This window comes from Peromyscus maniculatus, chromosome 1 (assembly GCF_049852395.1).
Source record: "Peromyscus maniculatus bairdii isolate BWxNUB_F1_BW_parent chromosome 1, HU_Pman_BW_mat_3.1, whole genome shotgun sequence".
NCBI lineage: Eukaryota > Metazoa > Chordata > Mammalia > Rodentia > Cricetidae > Peromyscus > Peromyscus maniculatus.
In genome coordinates, this window is record NC_134852.1 from 86,294,149 (window position 1) to 86,315,069 (window position 20,921).

A 20,921-nucleotide genomic window follows, 5' to 3' on the forward strand; every position below is an offset into this window, starting at 1 on the left:
GCTTATGTTGAGTTAACATAAAACTATCCAGCAGTGTGCTGTATAAGGGCCATTGCTACATTATCAGTCCCTCAGTATATATTTGGTATACAAATCTGTGTGAGAAAATCAGAAGTATTTGAAGAAACATAGGCTTATTTATTGGCATTGCATGTAGGAGCATGAATGACTCCAAGGAAGTTGCATCAGTAAGTTGTACTTACTCTACAACCTTGGGGAGGGAGGAACCTTGGGCCATCCCTCCCCTTGTCTCCATGCTGATCAACAGTTCTAATCTCCACCCTCCATACAGATTAGTGTGCATTTTCTAGAATTTTGTGTAATATAGACAAATATATTCCTATCTGTTTTTTTAATTAGCAGAAACATGGAGAGATTCCTTTATATATGTCTTTTGGTGAACATGTACATGCATTTTTGCTAGAATTTCTAAGTTACACAGGTTGTACCTGATCAACATTAAAAGGCACAGATTCCCCAAATGGTCCACTGCATCCTATCATCCTGTTAACTGCAGGACAGGGCTGAGGATAGAGCTCAGTTTAGTAGAGTGCTTGTCTAGCATGCACAAAGCCCTGGACTTAATTCCTAGCATTCCACAACACTGGGTGTAGTGGCACATGCCTGTGATCCCAGCATTGGGGAGGATCAGAAGTTCAAAATCATCCTTGGCCGTTTAAGGCCAGGCTGGTGGGATATCTGAGACACTGTCTCAAAGTAGCAACAAGAGAAACAAAGATAAAACAAGCAAAACTAGCTGTGTATGATGGTCTAGATCGTCTCATGCCATCATCAGCACTCGATATCCTTTCTTCTTTGATCTTAGCTCTTCTGGGGAGCACACAGCAGTATTATACTACAGTTTTGACTTGTAGGTCCCCAATAGTTAATGGAAGGAATTTGGTCACCTGGAGATGAATTCTTGATGAATTTCTTCCATCTTTCGATTGTGATGCTGATCAGTTTGTCTTTATTTTCATCTGGAGAGGTTTTTAATAGACTGGAAATTTGATTCTTTTCTATTTACAGAATACTTTTATTGATCATTTGGAATTTCACACAATGCACTCTGATTACACTCACTTCCCAGTCCTCCCAGGTTCCCCCACCCACCCTTGTGACCTCCCCCAAAACAAAAGAAGAAAAAAGAAAGAAAGAAAGAAAGAAAGAAAGAAAGAAAGAAAGAAAGAAAGAAAGAAAGAAAGAAAGAAAGAAAGAAAGAAAACACAGCAGATCCAATTTCTATTGCCCAAATACTCACTGGAGCATGGTCAAACTCCCAGTGGCCAGTCCCTTAAAGAAAACTGAGTCCTTCCCCATACTCAGCCCCACTGCCACCAGAAGTCATCAATCCTGAGGAGCTACCCTTCAGCTTTATCCCTCTCCCCCAACCCCATTCCAAGCAGACTCTTCATCCTCCTAATGTGGATTTGCATAAACAGAAATACAACTTTTTATGGTACCATTTGTCTAAGATTTTTCCCTCATAGTTAGTGCTGTTTGAATCCTGTTCAAGAAATCTCATCACAGTTTATTAGGACGTTTTATTTCCTTTAAGTCTTTATTGTTTACCATTGGTATTCAACTCTGCAATTCATTTGGTATTGATAGGCTTTGTTTCTTTCTATTATTTGTTATTTTTGTATGTCTTATTATTTAAACTCCTTATTTCTGATTTTCCTTTTGGTGTCAGCCACCAGTCTGGCTCAATATGGCTATTTGTGATGCTATCTTTATTCCATGTGTTACTAGCTTTTTCAATGTGTTTACAGGAATTTTAGTATTAAAGCATTGCCCTGAGGTATTGTTTGTCTTGATTGATGAGCCACTTATATTTGAGATCCAGTGTACAACCCCCCCTTGTCTCAACCACATCTCTACCCTCCCTTAACACCCAAACTGAAGCATGGAGGTTGGGGGTCTGATAGCAAAGCGACAATGCACTTGTATCCCAAACACTCTCAAGTGGAGGTCTTCTTGTCTTCCTTTGATTCTGTAAATAGAGTCCTGTAGCTGAACCTGTGCCCTACCCTGGTAAGGGTTTGCCTTGTGAAGGTTTTATACCCCACATACACCCTTCCAGTGATAACCTGTAAAAGCCCACCTGGATGGTCCTTAAGTCACTCTCTGCCCAACAGAAGCTATGTTATTAACTCTTCAGGGAGCTGTCCTTCTAAAACACCATTGCCCTGGACTAAATCCCCAATTTGTCCTCCTTTCTGTTTAAAATAGCAGCATCACCACGGACCAGTCACAATTAAGCCGGTGACACAAATAATGACTGAGCAGCCATGTTCAGAGACAGGTCTTCACTCCCTCCGTGGTCTCCTCTCAAATCAGTATCACACAGCTGAAGAAAAAAATCAAGAGGATCTCATCCCCTGCTTTCTGCAGCTGAGGAATTTAATATCTGCCTGATGCTGAAGCTCTCGGAGCTTAGCAGAGGTTTAAGTTCAGAAGGGCTAACTTCCAGCGACAATGGCATGCTCAGAGAAAAGACAGAACGACACAGGACAATCCCCCACCGCTTCTGAAAATCTGTTCTTTCCGGCTCTCTGCCTCAGCTTCGCAGCCAGATTCCTCTGTTCCTCCTCATTGATTTAGATGGTTTACTTGGGGCCATTGGCTGTTTGTCAGAAGCAAAACAGTCGACGTGTTGGCCACTCGCTGGGTAATGCTAAGGGCTGGGTAAGCTGTGGCTTTTTCTTGTAGCAATTTCATTCGGCTGCTGTCAGTATAGCCTGATTAAATACAGCTCAGCCACGGCACACCAGGTTACCGCTGGGACAGGAAGGCGACCAATATCCCCAAATCAGCAAGTGCTTCCATATGGTCTACAGCCCTTCCTCTCCAGCCCTCTGATTCTGACGCATGCCCACTCGGTTTCAAAATTCAGACTGACTGCTTTTCAGTAAAGATTGAATTCTGCCCCCAGCGCTGCCACTGTTGCCTTGAGTGCCTCTTTGAAAGTCCCTTCACCACCTTTAAGTAGCAGCTCTCCACAGAGGTCTCATTAGGATGCCTGCGACCCAGCCTGGCCCTCAGACATCCAGTTCAATAGCTCCACAGCTGGACCATCAGCCCTGGGCTGTCAAGGTTAGAGACACAGATACCTGTGGTTCCCAATCGCCAGGGAGGGGGTTCAAATGCAAATCTCTGGCTCTCTCCACTTCCCCCAGTCTGAATTAGAGGGCACTTGTTTAGAAACCAAGGGTTTCCATTTTAGTGAATCTAAGACTGGGAAAGGTCTTTGAGGATCACCGATTAAAAGAAAGAGGGGACAATCAAGCCAGCCAAAATCCAAGCATGGACGGGAGGGAGAGGGGAACTCATGAAGTCCCACCTAGCTGAGGTGCTATTGGCAATTGATGGCTGCTGAGGAAGGAGCATCATTTTTCTTCAAGTATGAGGGTCCAAGAGGTCACCCATGAGCCATTCAATGGTCCTACACCCGTGAACATACTGGCATCACTAAGTGGACTCAGTGAGTTTAAAAAGAAAACACATGAAGTTGGAAGGGACAAGGCAGTCTGTGGGATGGGGGAGGGAGAAGGGGTAGTTTCATCAAAATACATTACAGCCAGGTGGTAGTGGTGTTATGCCCACATTGCGGGGACACCCAAAGGACCACCACTGATACAGAATCCCATCTGTAAAAGCAAAGAGCCTTTATTTTCAAGCTCAGAGCTTGGACTCTCTGTCAGATGCAGCAGTGAGAGCAGAGAGCTCTGAGCCCAGGCAAATTGGAGTTTTTATCATTGCAGAGGTTGGGGCAAGGGAATTTCCAGGGTTCAGGACCCTGACTGGCTGACATTTGTCTAGGGGTATAGGGAATATTTGGAATGTCAGGCATTTCCCCTTAGATGCAGGCCCTACCTAGGTGGGGTCGGCTCATGGCCTTCCTGGCTCTGGGTGTTACCTGCCAGTAAGCCTGTTATAGAAGCTGTGTCTGGGCCTCTAAGCCTGTCATGGCAGTTGTGTGGTCAAGCTGTTTTGGGCCTCTCACAGTAACACATGATTTTAATCCCAACACTTGGAAGGCAGAGGCCAGCCTGGTTTACAGAGTAAGTTGCAGGAAAGGCTCCAAAGCTACACAGAGAAACATAGAAACCCTTTCTCAAAAAAACCAAAAGTAAAAAAAAAAAAAGAAAGAAAAGAAAAAAAATTACATGCATGTGTTAATTTTTCAATAAAAATTCAAAAATTATTAAGAGAGTTGCCCCATCCCCTCAGATCTAGTTCAAGGCTAAAGTTCTATAAAATATTGTTAATATCATTCAGAATTAGTATATGATCCCAAAGCTTTGTCCTTAATTAGACTTAGGAAAAATAGATTTTCTTTGTATAAAGATAAAAGACCTATATTTTCCTTTGCTGACCATCCTCCTCTCCAGACTCTGAAGCAATGGTGTGTACATGTGAGCTCAGGTTCTCCTCCTGCTCCTGCTCTCAACACTAAAACCAACACCATCATCAAGAGGATTTAATATGCTGTGAACATCATGGAGGTCACCAGAGCCTCTCTGCCTCTGTCTTCTTTGCTATAGACAAACATTGCTAATTTAACGTTTGCACATCCACCCTGACCACACAGTCCAGCTCTCTCACTTTGGACCTCTTTTCTGCCTATTCTTGAGCCATTTGAATTCCTGTCTATTTTTTTAGATTTATTTATTATGTATACAGTGTTCTGCCTACATGTATGCTTGCAGACCACAAGAAGCACCAGATCTCATTATGGATGGTTGTGAGCCACTATGTGGGAATTGAACTCAGGACCCCTGGAAGAACAGCCAGTGCTCTTAACCGCTGAGCCATCTCTCCAGCCCCCCAATTCCTGTCTTAATTGATCTGAATGCCTGATTTCCTTGGGACAAGGCAGCAGACCCAGTCATCGGCAGTGTCAAACATTGCTTATTTACCCTGTGTGAGCAGCATGCCAGGTGCTCTAGAGGGTGGCTGGCCCGGATTTGACCTTGCACTCCATATCTGATTTCTAACACTGGTTTCTTCTATTTTCTGGACCCACGCAATACTGAATGTGTGCCTACTTATCACCTTTCATGGACATCATTGTTGGCCCTTGGAACTCCCTATTGCCTGGTCAGTTTGGTTTCTTCCCCGTCACTTGACTCGCTGCTTATATTTGTCCCAAGTCTCCACGTCTCTCAATTCACCATATTGTTAGATGTGACACTTATACTTACATAGCAATGTGATCAATTATAAAAGAGGATCCTGGACAGAGAAGAAGAGTGGAAAGTATTAGGACACCAATTTAACACCAAGAAGGGAATTTATGAGTAGGCACACATAAGCAAGCCTTTGAAAAAGGAAAAAGCAGGGAAATTTAGACTACAAGATAAAGGATTCTGGATATAGGACTTCAATACTAATAACTGTCTGTTGGTTTTCACCTTGTTTTGCCTCTGTTTTCTGCATCCTATTGCCAGTCTTTTGTTACTCAGTGTAGAACCATCTAGAAAAGCAAACCATGTTCACATCCTTCAGCAGCATCATGACCGAGAAGAAACACAACCCTTCTCCCTAGTTACAGAAAGAAAACTCTACCAGGTTCCATGATTGGCCGGGATGGGTCTTGTGCCCATCACTGAACAGTGAGGTTGTGGCAAGGTACCCATGTAGGACATTGGATGCTTGCTGTCCTTGTAGCCTACAGACAGCCCTCGATAGAACCACCATCTCAGGGTGTTAAAGAAGAGCTCTCCAAATAAAAAAATGGACTTGGGTTCAGGTCAGGGAGAAAAACTATGAAGGCTTCCTCAAAGAAAGACATCTGGTATCCACATTCCTGCACAGTTAATTCCTTTCAGACATAGAAGTGAGAAAATTATAACAACAACAAAAACAACCTCAACCAAAAAAACACAAAACTAAAACTTCTGGGAACGCTTGTGTTACTAAAAATTGAGCATAATGTTACCATTCTAGTAACATCATTTTCTATCCTGGGAACTCTAAAAGAATTGCCATGCATTTTTTTCCCATCTGGCTCTAACCCAAGTATTGACACCATTTTATTAATAGTGACTCTGTTCAAACCAAGGAGTGGAAAGTATCTGGTTTGATTATGACCATCAACATTCTACTTATTCTCTGGTTCTGTCATCATACAATGAGAGTATTGAACTATACAGCTTCAGTAGCTCTTTGCTGCTTATAATGAACATGACACTGTGAGTTCTGGACCCTTCACATAGGCTCTGCACTAGATGCATCCTGCAAGTCTTACTAATGTGTGTGTGATGGGGGGGTGGTGATTATCTGGCTCTTCAAACTTAACACTAACTAAATTGCTTGACTTCTCATTTTATGTCTATATGTAAAGGTGCCAGAAAGTGCACATAGACTCTCCATGTTAGCTGAAAGTTCTGTGGCTAGAGAGATTCCATCAAAAGAGAACCTCAAAGGCAGATCTCCACTGTTTCTTGTTCAGTTTAAATACTTAGGCAGAGTCACTGTTTTCTTCACATTCACATATAATGACCATGGGGCTATTTATCATTCACCTGAAATGTTACATTGCTTCATTTTTCAAATACTACTTGAAAATTGGATACTTTGGAGATGCCGGTAGTGGCATATGCTGATTCAAGCTTAAGACTAGATGGCAGGGAATTTTTCCTTTGTCTTTTCCTTGGGACAAGGCAGGCGACCCAGCCATTGGCAATGTCAAACACTAGCCATCTGCCAGGAACTTCAAGCTAGAAAGGAAAGGAAGTATATGTTTATAACTCCAGAAGTATTTGGGAGGAAAACTTCATGCCATCCCTTTGGCAATTTATGTTTTCAAAGACCACACCAAACAGAGGATAAGAAAAGGAAAAACATATGGACACTGTCACCAAAAACTGAGCTTTTTTTTTTTTCTGTTTCTGCCTTTTTCCCATTTAAAGAACTTTTTTTTTCTCAAATAGTTTAAGGAATCCTGGACAGTATTTTGCACAGGTTCAGTTATTGCATGCCCATTACACTGTTTCTCTCTCCCTCCCTCCCTCCCTCCCTTCCTTCTCTCCTCCTCCTCCTCCTCCTCCTCCTCCTCCTCCTCCTTCTCTCTCTCTCTCTCTCTCTCTCTCTCTCTCTCTCTCTCTCTCTCTCTCTCTCTCTCTCCTTGTTTTGTCCTCTCTTCCCTCTTCCTCCCAGCTCAAGCTAAAGGCTTCTCTAGCTTTCTGAGTGGGCCAACACACCTACTCTATGTCAATCTGTATTTCAACAACATTATTCCAAGGGAAATAACACTGTCAGGTAAATTATCTTCCAACACCTCCTAGGCTTCTCTTTGCTAGCAAATGCCTCTGGTGTTTCACACAGAGTCTGGGTTATTATTATTTACTTCATCATTATTGTAGCCCTTTCTCCAATGTCTTGGAAGTCAACTTATGATGATGATGTCATTCTTGAAATGATAGATGCTGTATAAAAAAAAATCACTCTTCTTTTCTAAATGGGCCAGTTTTCCCCATGATACATCTGTGATTCTTCCTATGACATTAAGCCTTTTTAGAGATACCTTGTGTTGTGGTCTTCCAAACAGACCCAGATTGGTCTCAATCTGAGGGTGAATACAGAAACCACAAGATGAGAAAACAATATTCCTAGTACACAGTCTTCCAAAGTTCTTAGAGCTGTCTGGATAAAAAGAAAAATCTAAATACCAGCATGTTTCTATCACTAATATGCATACATATATACATACATACACACATATATACAATCATATACACAAACGTTAATATACACATATATTAGCTTCTATGTGCCACATATTGGACAAAAAATGGATGTAATGTTGAATACGATAAGAAAACATGCTTCCCCTTGAACAATAGTCTAACTGAAGAGACAAATAGACTTATATAGTACTACTTGTGAGAATATAATAAGTACTTTAGAAATTTATGTTCTAGGTATAACAGTGATCCCAAGTCTCAGATAAACACTGTATGGTGATGGATAATAAAAAAAGAAACTTCCATTGTAGATAAGGCATTGGATTACTCAAGGTTCTCTAAAAGGACAGAACTGATAGAATGAAAATAAATATATAAATGAGATTTTTAGTTTGGTTTACAGAATATGATCTGGGTAGTCCAATGTCTGTCCTACACTGGAGAGGCTGAGAGGTGGTAGTTATTCAATCCATGAAGCTGGATCTCAGCAGGCCTAATATGGTTCTAACGGCCTGAGGGTTCCTAGAGAGACATTGGTCTTCAGTCCACATCGGAATCCCAAAGGAGCTGGTTCTAACACTGGGGAAGGGATGCTGCAGCAACAGGATAGATGAACTTGCCAGCAAGAGTGGGGGGAAACAAGCAAAAAGCCAAGCTTCCTTTTTCTATATCCTTTTATCTGGGCAGCCACCAGAAGGGGCTACCCATACCTGAGGAGGGTCTTCCTGCTTCAAACAACCTGATCAAGAAAATGCCTCACAGCTCATGATTCCAGATGCAGTCAACCTGACAACCAAGGTCAGCCATCACCAGCATCTTCACCTGCCACAGGGCTCCACAGAGAATAGCAGATAAACTAGGCTACAGCCAGATCACTGAAGTGACTATATAAATCCAGAACAGTCCAATTAAGACCTCTGACACATGTGCTGACTGACCTCTGTAGATTCTCTTGCAGAGCTATGGACCATAATGTTGGGGTACAAACTGAGCTATTGTTAAAGGCGCTTTGCTGGCTAGCTAGAACAAGTACAAAAACAAGTTCAGAGAGGGATTTGTAGAGCCCTTTGTAAGGTTGTTTTGTTTGTTTGTTTTTAATGGCCATAAAGACATAGCTTATTGGTTAAGAGCACTTGCTGCTCTTGCAGAAGACTTGAGTTCCAGTCCCAGCACCCAAACGGTGGCTCACAACAGTTGTAATTCCAATTCTAGGGGATCTGATGGCATTTTCTGGACTCTGAGGGTACTGCCTACACATAGTGTGCAGGCATACAGGTAGAAACGTATACACCTAAACTAAAAACAAAACTTTTTTAAGGCCAATAGGTAAGGGGCACTACCCATCCTTGGCCTGGTGCTGATGGAGAAAAATCTAGTGTTAAGAAATGCCTGAGTTGTATGTTTTGCTTTCGTCATCATATTTTTCTCTCACTATTGACCTCAGCCTACACAAGGTAGGAAGAAGGTGGGTACCAGATGGTATAGTTGGGTACATACTCTTAATGTCCCAGGAAGGCTTCCAGAATCCTCTCTTGTCTCATTTGCCCTTCCCAGGGAGGCCACACACTAGATCAGCCACAGCTTTACCTGCCAGTGCCAGCAGGAAGCAACGGAAACACAATTACTCTCAATGTGACAATCTTCCAACACACTGTGAAAATAGATCTACTTTCTCCAAAATGCACAGGATTGAAGCTTTAAAAGCACTCCAGTATACAGCACGGTATCAAAACTTATCCACCCCCTGGAATTCCAGCTGTTTGCCATGTAAATTATAAAATCTCAAAGTTGGATTCTATCTTAAAGATCTTCCAGACCATAGATTCTAAAACAAACATGTCACTGTGTAAAAAAAAAAAAAAAAATGGGGAAACTATGGTCATACTGGAATGTTTGAATTCCACCTCAAATAGCCCTCTCGAGTCATTCATTGACAACATGTATCAAGATACTTCCTGCAGAGCCTCACTTCCTGCCTCTATGGTTCATTTCCTATTTTAAAACGTTAGCCTATGTTGGTGTGTGATTTGATATAACAAGTGTAACATACAGTCCTCCTTCTTTACTCAACAGGAAGGAGTATGAGGAAAACCCAGATCTGTCCTACAATGCACAGTACCTGTCTTAGGGTTTTTATTGCTATGAAGAGACACATGACCATGGCAACTATTATAAAGAAAACATTTAACTAGGGTGGCTCGATTACAGTTTCAGAGGTTCAGTCCCTTATCATCCTGATGGGGAGCATGGCGGTGTGCAGGTAGATGTGGTGCTGGAGCTGAGAGTCCTACATCTTGCAGGCAACCAGAAGTCAACTGATGGACTGGGCAGTGTCCTGAGCATAGGAAACATCAAAGCCCTCCCCAACAGTGACACACATCCTCCAACAAGGCCATACCTTCTCCGACAAAGCCACAGCGAATAGGGCCACTCCCTATGAGATTATGGGGGTCAATTACATTCAAACTACTGCAGTGGCCTTGTGTTTCTTCCCACACCACTGTCTCCCAGGATTACAACCTTGTGGTTCCACATGCTATCTGGAACTGCTTCATTTGGGAAAAAATATTATAACTTTCCTCCTTAAAGAAGCAGAGAAGCCAAAAGTTTTAGGAGTCCCTTTATCAAAGTGCTAGAGACAGTGTGTGAAGACTCAGTGTTAACTTGCTTGTTTGAGAGGACACACTAAAGGGCTAACAATGCCTCGTTCTCTTTCTTCTCCAAGACCCTCTTGCCATTCACAGTTCTGGTCTTCCTCCCACAGCTTCATCTCAAGTCTGGGTGATACCACCTGCTTCCTGTATGGAGCTCCAGCTCTCTTTACTGAAGAAAGGATCCTGGCCTCTTCTTTGCCCTTTTGGCTTCTTCTGTCCAGGCTTTGCCAGCTCAGAAGAAAGCAAGCCTGAAGGTCTAGGGCACTGAGAATGGGAGAAGGGAGAGCCTTAATTCCTATGCCATATTGTTTTCTCCTCCAGTGTGGGTGGTAGCCTGGATGCAACAAAATCCTTGGCCCCCCACACATACACCTCAGTTAGCAATTCTCATTTCTTCCTAAAACAGTCTAGTCTCATAGTCTAGCATGGTTGAGCTGAATGTTGCATTATCTTTGCCATGTCTGTTTATGCTACCAAAGCTACAACTCAGGCTGAGCTCAGGGTGGGCTGTCGTGAGTAAGTGCAGCATTTGTAGATGCATTTTTTCCCTGATCTGCAACTTTTTTCCAGGCAGAAAGTTATGGCATGTCAGTTCACTCATGCTAGTGTTAACTTGAAATCTCTCTCCCTGTTTTGCCAGTGTTTTTGTTTACTTAGGAGGTCAGCTATGCCTTCATCCAATATAAAGATACAAATAATCAATCAAAAAATGTATTCCTCTCAGGAAATTACATAACAGAAGGCAATGTTCATCCCTTCATTTGGCATAATTGCCATTATCAGAGAAAGAATATAGAACTGTAAGGACAATTATTTCCCCTGCAGCAATTTTAAGACTCTAAAATTTAAAAAAAAAAGGCATCAATCTTTACTTCTTTAAATCCACATGTTCTAGAAACTTTCCCATTCTACCAAGATCACACAGAAGTAGTCTATTTTCATAATATCATATGCTGAGTCATAGGGAGCCCAGCACATAGGAGGGCTCTGGGAGTTTACTGGCATGAAATAAGAGAAAGGAAGCATGGATGGGTAGGTGAGTGGGTGGATGGATGGATGGATGGATGGATGGATGGATGGATGGATGAATAGATGAGCCTAAAGGGGCTCTAGCTGGACCAGCATCCCATATACTTAATCTGCAGGTTGAAATGTCCAGGTAGGATGAGAAAAAAAAAAGTTGGCCTGATTCTTATGAGATATGATTGCCTCATTGTGTTGTTTTAGCTACAGCCCAAGCCGAGCAAAAGCAGGGCCTGCTCATAAACGTGATTATGCCAGATGGGAAACTGATTAAACAGGCCAGCTAACAGTATCTGTTCATCTTAATTAGGGCATAGCTTGAAGATGACTGCCTGAAATCCAATCTCATCACAACCAGAAGCAATCGAAATTGCCAAATATACTGCTTCCTCCCTCAGAACATGAGCCTGGGATGACTGTAATTTCTTTTAAAAACACATTTCAGGGGAAAATTGATCTCGTTTGTTAGGGCATCATTTGAGGAAGGCCCAAATTACGGAAGATAAATATGGAAAATGACAAAATCAATCAAAAGTTGATGATAAACAGAACAAATAGAGTCCACCCTTTATTGCTTAGGGCTTGGGCATTTTTGAGGAAAATGAGAGTCCCCATCACTACTATGCTTTATTTCTTCCTCCGGGGTGCCAACGTCTACCTTTTCAAGCTAACAGTAGATATCACTCTTCAGTCCTGATCAAGCTCTGCCACTTGCTGAGTTCAGCCAGGACCAGCGGCCTAGTGGTTTTGAAGGCCCCAGTCTCCCAGTGTGCAAAAGAGAGAGAGGGAACTCACAGTCTTCCGTCCCTCCTGGGCAGGAGCAGGGTCATCGAACATCAGTGATGTCCACTTTCTTAAACTACCTATACCGCTCCTTTAATCTAGTTAGGACAGATGCTATGACAAGGAGAGTTCAGTAGTCTTAAGCAATTAAATAACTTCCCCCTGGTCACATGACTAGAAAGCAGAAAGTCTGTGAGTGAAAAATAGGAAGTCCTGTTGCAGGGTCCTTTGTCATACAGCCTGACACATCAGGTTTTCTGGAAATATTTATCACGAGGAGGAGGGACCAAGGATAGATACTAGGGTGGGGAGGGGGAGGCAGCTCTCCTAACATCAGTTTAGTAGTTATTCCCTGATTTTTCTGAGGCATCTAATTATAAGCCAACTTTCTCTAGAGACCAGCCTGTGGGGGCAGGATTTTGTTAGCAAGCCAATTTATACAGTATATCCCACCTGATGGAAGAATGCTCAAGGCAAAGGAACAAATTCACACTAACATTGACTCATCAGTCTCTAAACTTGGTTAATGCAGGTCAGTCCATGAGAGACAGCCCACTCAACTTTCTTAAAATGACACCTTTAAGAGCTAACAAGATCCAACTGTGGGTCACAGTGAATCCATCCAGGTAATGCCTACCTTAAGGGTCACTTACAGGGAACTGTTCATCAGGTAGTTAATAGAGGATAACTCAGTTTGAATCAAATACAAAAGCATAATCTGCTCATAGGCAGGCTCGTATACACTTGACAAGTACCTGGGAGCTAATTCAGTAGTACTTAGTACATAGTCACAATTAAAAGGGTGCCAGAGATCATCTTCCATTTGGCTTTAAGTAAGTGCATTGTAAGTGCAGCCTGCCTTAGATGGAGAAAGGAAAGGAAATATTTTTCTTTTACCCTTGAAGGTCTGTGGTGTGGTTCTGTGTTTCTCAAAACTCTACTGCAAAGAACATTAACCTTGGAATTTTCCTAGTGAATAATGAGAAACAGAATCATATGATGCACCTTTGGAAGGTCTTTAACTGTGAGGAAGCCATTTCAAGACCCCAGCAGGTGACTGAAATATCTGACTGCAATGAGCCTGTCTTAGACACCATCCTCCTATTCTTCCACCCTGAAGATAAGGTTTAGTCGGTCAATTCTGGGCAATGAGAGAGTAACAGTAGCTAACAATAAAGAGAACAATGACACTATAATGAAAGTTGTGTTATGTGGTCTGTCTGTTTCCGTCAATATTTTCTTGTGCTCCCCTCATCCCTTGTCTTCTGTGATGTATGAGATGATACGGTGCTAATATGAGGAGACAGGTGACGTACGTGAGTGGTGGCAGTTTTGTGCTATAGCATGGGGCTGCTGTACCTTCTCATAATATGTGAGAAGAAGATTCGCTGAGCAAGGAAAATTCCAGTGGATGGCAGGTGACTAAAACCTCAGACAGCAAAACCATGGATGAGGGAGATTTCTACACTGAAAAGATTTTTAAAGTAATATTTTATTAATTCTTTGAGATTGTCATACAATGCATTTCAATGATATTTAGCCCTCCTTCTCCAACTTCACTCAGATCCAACTCCACCTCCCTACCCATCCAACTTCATTCATGTCCTCTTTTTATTTTCTGAATCTATCAAATCCAGTTTGTGTTAGTCAAATATTATTGAGTGTGGGATCATTCCCTAGAGCAGAGGTTCTCAATCTGAGGGTTTAACAATGCTTTCACAAGGGGTCACCTAAGACCATCTGCATATCAAATGTTTACATTATGATTCATAATAGTAGCAAAACTACAGTTGTGAAGTAGCAACAAAAATAATTTTATGGTTGGGGGTCCCCACAATGTGAAGAACTGTATTAAAGGGTTCTAGCATTAGGAAGGTTGAGAACCACTGCCCTGGAGCATGATCACACTAGTAGGGTCATTCTCTTAAAGAAAACTCTCTTTCCTAGCAGCTATCAACACCATTAGCTCCCTGGCTAGGGGTGGGACCTTGCACTCACCTTCCCACTCCATTCTGGGACATTGTTTGACTTGAACTTGCACAGGTCTAGTGCATGCTATCACAACCGCGGTGAGTTCTTATGTGCAAGTTCCCTCTTTCTGTCCAGAAACACTATTTCCTTATAGTCAGCTAGCACCTCTGGCTCTTATAATCTTTTTGTTTTGTTTTTCGAGACAGGGTTTCTTTGTGTAACAGCCCTGGCTGTCCTAGAACTCACATTGTAGAGGAGGCTGGCCTCAAACTCACACAGATCTGCCTGCCTCTGCCTCCGAGGGCTGGGATTAAAGGTGTGCACCACCATGCCTGGCTTCTTACATTCTTTTTAACCTCTCTTCTATAATGGTCCTTGAGCCTTGAGAGTAGGTGGTATGATGTAGCTGCTTCATCTGCATCATTATTATTCCCTGCACATTGACTGTTGTGGGGTAGTCACCAGAAAAGATGGCTCAGACATGGGTTTAAGCCAATAATAAATCTTTACTAGCCAGCTGCTGACTACACTGGGTGTTTGGGATCCTAGTGTAGCACTGAGCCTTTCTCAGTGTGAGCTTTTAAGCACAAAAATCCATGTTCTGGGTGAACATAACTTCAATTAGCAAGAACAGTTAGCCAGACGTGGAACGACAGAAGCCAAAAACTAGGTTAGTACATTGAGAGACTTTCCCAGAACTATGGACCTTGATGGATTAGGTCTTTGTTTTCATTTTTGGCGGATGGTGCTGTCTATGTGCTGAGTTTTACGGCCTGAATGTCACTTTCGTCACACAGTCAGTTGTGCTAAGGTCTGGGGACCTACCAAATCTGGGTCCCTGTTACATTGACAAGTTGTCTTCTCTATATTAATCATCATCTAATACAAGAAAAGGCCTCTCTGATGAGGGTTGAGGGATGCACTAATCTGTGGGAATAGGGATCAGTCATTAGAAATTATTTTAATAGGATTTCCATTTAGCAGAATAATGGTAGTAGGGTCTCCCCTGGTTCTATGACCTATCTAGCCACAGGTTCTTGGACCGAACAATGCTGTGACTATGGGTTCCCTCTTCCATAAATATGGGATCTAGCCTTAAATCCAACCAGAAAGTGCTGGGCCACTCTAAAATATTTGTACCCCAATTGCACCTGCAGGCATATCTTTATCTCTCCAGGCTCGTCACGCCATGACTGTAGCTTTCAGGGTTCACAGCTGTGTAAGATGATTGTTTTCTCCTCTGGCAGTTTCATAGCACCTTCCAGCACTATGAAAGCTGCCCAGAGGTAAAATAATTAAATCATACATTCAGCTTTTTTCAAATAAAATTTGATAGCCTCCACATTTCTGTTAAAAGGCATTTTTTTTTTTTACATAACTCTCACTCTATAGTAAGTTCTTTGGTCTAATTTAGTTCAGCCCTCAAATAAACATTCATTGTGGGTAGACTTCATACAAGAATCTGTTGTAGGCTCTGTGGAAGTTACAGAGTTGAATCTTGAAGAAGGAACTTACAGTGTGAATACTCAGTATTTGTAAGTTACTTTAGTCTTATTGATATTGAACTTCACCAAAAAGTCATGGAAGGAAACAATATTAGCCCCACTTACCAATGAGGAAACTAAGATGCGAAGAAGTCTGGTCCTTCATTCAGTGTCAGCCAAGGGTTGAAAGGACATTTGTGTTTACTGAAGATTTAATAGCTTTCTACCTCTTTACCACAAACCTTTGCTTAAACAATATCATGTGGAATGTAAGATGTGAATGTGGCTGTGTAACACAAAGGGTCAGAAATATGTTACTGGGCGTTCAGAGGAATGGACATGATTCCATCTGGTAAGGTTCAAGAAAGGCTTTGTTTTGACTGATGTGACATTTTGAGTAGGGCCTAAATAAGAAGGAAAAGTCATTCCATATATAACAGATAAACAAATTTGGAAAGTCTTAACTAATTGAAAGAGAACTATCAAAGACTTGTGTAAGCATAAACATCCTCCTCTTTAAAACTAATTGAATCACCGAATACTTCGTTTGTGTCAGAAAAGAGGATAAAAGACACTTTACAACGTGGAACAACAACCTTCCCTGAACTCAGCCTTCAGAAACACAGGAGAACTTGGAGGGGCTCTGGCAGGCCTGGCCCTTCCCCCATCCCCTCTTCCTTCCTAAAACCCTTTAGATTGCCTTCTTAAAGCTAGCCACCAAGGTCTGTTCCCTCATTTGGCTGGCCACTTCCTCCTCTGGAGACTGGCCACCAACTATCAAAATATTGAAGCCAGGCAATCTAAAACCTCCCTTGGACTACCCTAATTAACATGTCCAATCAAAACTAAACACCTCAACCTAACATGGGGTTTCCCCTTTTTCCTTCATAAGCTGCCCTTTGCCTGCAGGCCCTGTTTGTCTCCTCCCTATCCAGAGGCAAATATCCCTTCCCCCTCTCCCTTGCTCTTTCCCCCTTCCTCTCTGTCTCCTGTCTTTGTCTTTTATTCCCTGCCCTTTGTCCTTGTGTAGCAAATAAATCTCCTTTGTGCTGAGAACTTGATCTTGAGGTGTCTTGTGCCAACTTCAAGGTCCTTTCAGAACTAGTCTGGCTTCATGTGCATAAAATTATGAGGTGCTTCCTGGAAGTGGGAGTTTGGGTGGGAGACGGATTCTCACATACACACCACAGGAAAATCGTGTTCTAAGCCACAACAACAACAAAAACATTTAAGGTAGTAAATGGCATGAAAGAAGTAGATGAAGATAAAGACTCTTGACCAGAGCAGTAGAAGAGATGCTCAGTGGTCATAGTACAAGCATAAATCATTTGGGCTCTGTGTCGTCCCCAATGTTTAGCACAAGCAATTCTGCTTATTATGGGTTGTTGTTTTTTTTCTGTAGCTCTGTTTAATATTCTATTTAATTAAAATAAATTACTTTGCTTATCAAACACCTTGGAGCTGGATCTCATAAGAGCCATTCCAGCGGTACATAAAATTGGAGTAAGTGAGATGATACCAGGTATTTGATGGCCTTGAATGTCGTACCCTGGAGTCTTCATCGACTCACTAGGTGTTGAATAGCATTTATTTCTTAAATAAAGATGGGAATATACTAGAGTGCCCCGTGGTTGGTCCTGTGCAAAACTTTCTTGCCAGAGAATATGCGGATGTTCCTGTATTAAGGAATCAACTCCCCATTACTCTTCGATGCTAGTCACTTTTAATCCTTGTGTGGCAGCAACATCAAAATGAAGTCAGGCTAGAATATTTTCTGTCTGTCTTTTTGAATCATGTAATACCTTTTTTTTAATTATGCTACTTTCTTGATGAAGTCACTGTCATTGCTGGTTTGGTGAAGAAACAGGGGGCCAATGCTACAATTGAGGATACCTATAGGGCTAACCCAGCAATCATCCCAGAGAATCTACCCTTCTTCATAGACTTTTTTTGTCTTTGATGCTGTGATGGTTGATACTGATGGTCATCTTGATGAGATCTGCAGTCCACTGAGGCATGCCTCTCGGTTGGTCTGTCAGGGCATTTCCATGAAGGACTGCCTGAAGGGAGAAGAGCTTCTCTAGGATGAGCAGCACCTTCCTGTGAGCTGTCTGGATAAGGACATCTGAGGAACAATCTTGGTGCTAGCTTGCTAGTGATTGTGCCTGCCCTGTTCATTGCCGCTGCCACCATCAGAATCCAGCTTTTGAAGCCTTCTAACATGGGTAAAGACCAGTGTCTCTCCAGAATCTGCCAGGCCTTCAAACCCAGACTGGGACTGTGCAGTTACTGAGCTCTGAGGGTCTCCAGCATACAAACACCCATTCACGATCTATTCAGCCCCTATCAAACAAGCCGATCTAATAAGTCTTCCTTGTAATACATATTCATTCAGTTTTGTTCCTCTAGAGAATACTGACTAATATAACTCTGAAGCTTAAAAAGCAGAGTTGGCATCTTTACCAAAAAAAAAAAAAAAAAAAAAAAGCTATGTAATCTGAAGTTTTTCATAGGGTGGATTTGCTAGAATACTTACACAGAACATCTCAGTGTAGGCCACATTTAGAGGACAAGGGCATGAGAAGATGGCTCAGTAACAGCATGTGCTCTTCAAACATGAGGACCTGAGTTCAAATTCCCAGAACCCACATTAAGAAGCTAAGCACAGCTACGCGAGCCTGTTGCCCTAGCATTGGAAAGTGGAGACAGGTGGATCTTCAGAGCTTGCTGGACAGCCAGCCTACCCTAAGCAGCAAGCTTCTGGTTCGATGAGGCTCTTCCCAAGTCATTAAGAGGGAGAGAGATGGGGAAAGACACTTGATATGTTTCTCTAGTATAGTGTCCACAGGAGTGTGCCAAGGGGTGGGCACCCATACACTCACAAGCATACAACATGCATACGCTTGCATGCAAGTATGCATGTGTGTGCGCATGTGCCTGCATGTACACACACACACACACACACACACACACACACACACACACACACTTACGAGTTCCCAGTCAATGTAATGGGAAACTTATCTTATCTGTTCTAGTACACCCTAATTCAGTGATATTTGATAGTGACCATAACAGAATGAGCACCAACGATGAAAATATTCCAATACCACATGGCCATAAATGCATTTTAAAAATTACTACCAAATAAAAGAGGTATGGCAAGTAGAAATATGTGTTGCTATTTCAGTTTAAAACATGCTCTTTCTAGAACTTGAAAAAAAATGTCATAATGAATAGCACCAGAAGATGCCAGCAGGGTTCCAATGCTGAGAGGCAGCACCAATGCCAGTATTCATAAGGTTGGCCATATGAGAAAATTTCTTTTCTCTCTTGAAAAATCATGTTTGAAGTTTAATGAAGAGCCAGAATCAGAGGACAAACGAGCAATTTTCAGTCTTATGAAGCACGGATTTCGAAGTTAAGTGGATAAGATTACTCACTATTGTAGCTTCACGTTAAACATCTGTGTTATATAGGAGGGGCAGCAGGTGCAGCCAGCCTCACCTCCTTCTAGCTATGTTGGTGTCCTGGCTGTTCGCATCTCATCTCTGCAACTCACACCCACTCTCCTGTTTGCTGCTCACTGGCCTTGGTCTGTGAAGATGCACATCTCGGGCTCGCCTAAATGTTGGCTTTCTAGTCCATTGCTTCACTAGGAAGAACTAACTAGAGAAAGTAATGCCACCAAAGAAGAAAGAAGTAAGAGGCCACCAGTGCCTGAAGCCAACAGGGGCAGTTTCTAGAAATGGCTAAGATGTTTTGTCTAGGATTGTTCTGGAGTCTAACAGCCCACGAGACCTCTGGACCCTGTTGTAGTCGTACTCCATTAATAGATTCAGAACTGCCCTCTAGTGAGGGCAGCAGCCTGGTCCAAACCTGTGGGTGTTAGGTAAAAGGGAAGCCTTCCTCAGCTGACTGCTACCACCTCCCTCTTGCTCCTCCAGGCCTCAACTCCTTTGTCACAGTCTTCCTATCTTCTGACATTCCACGGTTTTCTGTACTCTCTAGATAGTTATTCCCTCACTTCTAAAATCAGGATGAACAATATCCAGCAATAAGATGGTGTGAAATCAATCGATGAGATGGCTCAGCATTAGGCTGCTCTAAGCCTGATGGCCTGGGTTCTATCCTAGGGACCCACTAGCTCTATCCAGTCCCGCTTCACGGAAGAAGAGAACCGACCACCTCAATTTGCCATCTGACCTCCACACACGTGAAGGAGCATACGTGTGCACTCACACTTACAAATAAATGTTTAATGCATGACATCAAGACTTTGGAAATCTGATGAATGAAAGAAGGGATGGTGTTCTCACATGCAGCTCAAATTTTTAAAACAACCAGTTCTACGTAAAATTTTCATAACATTTTGACTTCTTTAAAACTATGTTTAAATATAAAAACGCGTACTTGTTCCACCATTTTGCTGCTGTTAGTCAGGTACCCTACCTGTCTAGGGGTATTTTGTGTGTTGACAACCGTGCACGGCACCTAGCCCCTTGCCTGTCCTGTGAGAGGCGTGAACTATCTGGCAGCAATCACTGTTTGCAACACAGACTAGATTTCCATTGATGTACACCACACTTTCTCATGTCATTATCACGATATCTCAGACTAGAACCTCATGATGCCTCTTCACTCTGAGGATGGTCATCTTGCTTAGCCTCAAGTAAAGCAAATAGAGCAAAAGGACCATAGAGATAATAACAGCTAAAAAATCTCTCAGCTTATTTGAATTTGTTAGAAGCCATAAAAGGGGAAGTTGATACTCTCCATAATAAAATATGCATAGCATACTTAATCTTAAAGGGAAATAAACTAACATTTATGGTTGCCTATTACAGCTCAGGCAATACTCAGAGTGTCTTCATGTGGATCTCTATTTAGGCTTGTTATTAGACTTGTTACCCTAACTACCGAGATGATTGGCTTTATTAATTGGATGCACATTTAGAAAGACAATGAAAACAGTCTATTTTAATTAAGAAGTAAGACCTATATTGGGAAGAAGTGCATGCTAGTTAGCTTTAATGTCAAATTGTTACAGCCTAGAATCATCTGAGAGGAAAACCGAGATTGAGAACTGCCTAGATGAGATTGACATGTGGGCATGTTTGGGGTTGGGAGAGATTGTCATGATTATTAACTGATGCAGAAAGGCCCCCAGTGGGGAGCCCCATCCCTAGGCAGGCAGATAGTCTTGAGATGTATAAGAAACCTAGCTAAAATGAGCCTGTGAGTGAGCCAGAGAGCAAGCCAGCAGACAGCATTCCTCCATGGTTTCTGCTGTCCATTCCCTGCTTTCGTCCCTG